Source organism: Hypomesus nipponensis, chromosome 7 (genome assembly GCF_054491055.1).
Source record: "Hypomesus nipponensis isolate SF chromosome 7, ASM5449105v1, whole genome shotgun sequence".
NCBI classification, from domain to species: domain Eukaryota; kingdom Metazoa; phylum Chordata; class Actinopteri; order Osmeriformes; family Osmeridae; genus Hypomesus; species Hypomesus nipponensis.
Genome location: NC_140367.1, coordinates 16,272,501 through 16,275,000, shown reverse-complemented (window position 1 = coordinate 16,275,000; position 2,500 = coordinate 16,272,501).

Genomic DNA, 2,500 nt, shown 5'->3' with positions numbered 1-2,500 from the left:
GAGAAAAGAAGGGAGGAGAAGGGCAAGGATGTGGAGGGGATGCCACAGAGGTACAGAGGAGCGCGAAAGGAGGTGGAGGAGGAGGAGGCGTTGAAGGACGCAGTCGCTGTGGCACAACGACGGTGTACCTTGAGGGAAGCTGAGATGGACAAGAGACGGGGGCTGCTGAGTGGCGAACGGCTGGGCAGTGGCAAGTAACTATTTTGAGGATGGGTTATATTTATTATTTTCTTTGTTTAGCTCTCATGGCCACTGTAACTTCCATAAATGTAAATGGGTTAAGGGACAGGAGGAAAATGAAGGGTTTACTGTATGTGTACCGGAGTGATATAATGTGCATACAGGAGACAAATTGGGATGAGGGGAGAGTGGAGGTAATGAGGGAGGAATGGGAGGGGGACATGTTTTATAATAATGGAGCGAGTAATGCAAGAGGGGTAGCAATACTAATTAAAAAGGATAAGGTGGATGACATAAGGGAGGTGTATAGGGATCAAGCAGGGAGGGTTTTGGCAATAGAATTTACGTATCGGAAAGTGGATTTTAGACTTATTAATATATATGTGCCTAATGTGGAAATGGATAAGAGGAGTATTATAGAGGAGGTGAAAGAGTTAATAGTGGGGAGGTGTATTGTAGTGGGGGACTTCAATATTAAATGTAGCAGATTGGACATCGGTAAGGGTGTAGAACTTAGAGGGGACAAGTCGAGAGCTATGCTATTGGAGATGATGGCAGACAAAGGCCTTGTGGATGTATGGAGATATGAGAATCCAGAGAAGAGAGAATTCACGAGGAGGCAGATGAGGGAGGGGGTGCTGAAGCAGAGTAGAATAGATTTAGTTTTAGTACAGACAGACATTATTAGGTATATAGATAGATTTAGACATCATGGAAATAGTTTTAGCGATCACGATGGGGTACGGTTTGCAATTAAGATTGGGGGGGAGGAGGTAGGGGGGGGGTGTGGATCTTGAATGCGGGGTATGTCAGTGAAGAGGAGTATAGGCAGCAGATTAAGGGGCTGTTGGATAGAGAGAATGAGAGGAGGGCAGGTTATGCAGAGTGTGACGGTATGGACAATGGAGTGGGGGAGAGATGGGAGAGAATGAAGAATGGGATTAAATCGATTAGTATTCGGTATAGCAAGAGGAGGAAAGAAAGGATGATGAGGGAAGAGAACGTTTTGAGGGAAAGATTGGGGGTGGAGTTAGGGAAGGCAGAGGATGAGGAAGGGTACAGCATGGAGAAGTATTTAGAGGTAAAGATGGAGCTGGATAGGTTTGAGAAAGAGAAGTGCAGGGGAGCAATTTTGAGGAGCAAGGCAAAATATACTCTGGAAGGTGAGAAGTGTACAGGGTTTTTTCTGGGTTTAGAAAAAAGAAAGCAGAGTAGGGCATATATTAATGAAATCAATAATAAGGATGGGGTGGCAACAGAGGATTATGTGGAGATATTGGAGAGGGTGCAAGAGTTTTATGGGGAGTTGTATAAAAAGGGGGGGGTAGATGAGGGTAGTATTGATGAGGTGTTGGATAGTGTACAGAGCGAGGTGAGTGAGACGGATAGGGTGTGGTGTGACAGGGAAATAAGTGAATCAGAGGTGATAGAAGCAATTGGAGGTTTGACAAGTGGGAAAAGCCCAGGGAGTGACGGGATAGGGATTGAGTGGTATAAGGAGTATAAAAAGGAGGTAGCACCAATTTTGGTGGAGGTGTTTAGAGGGATGGAGAGGACAGGGGTAGTACAGGATAGAATGGTGGAAGGGGTGATAACGATTCTATATAAGAAAGGTAGCAGACTAGATCTAGGGAATTATCGGCCGATTAGTTTAATGAATGTGGATTATAAGATCCTGACCAAATTGTTAGCCAATAGGGTGAAGAGAGTAATAGGGGAGATAGTGCAGCCAACGCAGAGTTATAGTGTGCCGGGGAGGGATATAGCGGACACAATAGGGACAGTAAGGGATGTGATAGAGTATATGAAGAGGGATGGGATAGGGGGGGTAGTGGTGGGGATAGACTGGAACAAGGCATTTGATAGGGTAGAGCATGAGTTTCTGTTTAGGGTGTTAGAGAAGTTTGGGTTTGGGGAGAAGTTGGTGGGATGGGTAAGGAGGTTATACGGGGGTGCGCAGAGTTGTATAAAGGTGAATGGGGTTTTGACGGACAGGTTTGTGATAGGGAGGTCAGTGAGGCAGGGGTGTCCGCTGTCAGCATTACTGTATGCTATAGTGGTAGAGCCACTGGCAACACTCATTAAAGAAGATGAAAGGGTGGAGGGGATAGTGTTGCCATATGGGGGGAGGTGTGTCATAAATCACTATGCAGATGACACAACAATCACGGTTAGGGATGGAGCGAGTGTGAGGAGGGTGTTGGAGTTGGTGGAGAAGTATGGCAGAGCATCAGGGGCAAAGATCAATAAAGACAAGTCTGAAATTATGTACATAGGAAGGGTAGAGAGGGTAGAGGTGGGGCTACGGGTGGAAGAGTCA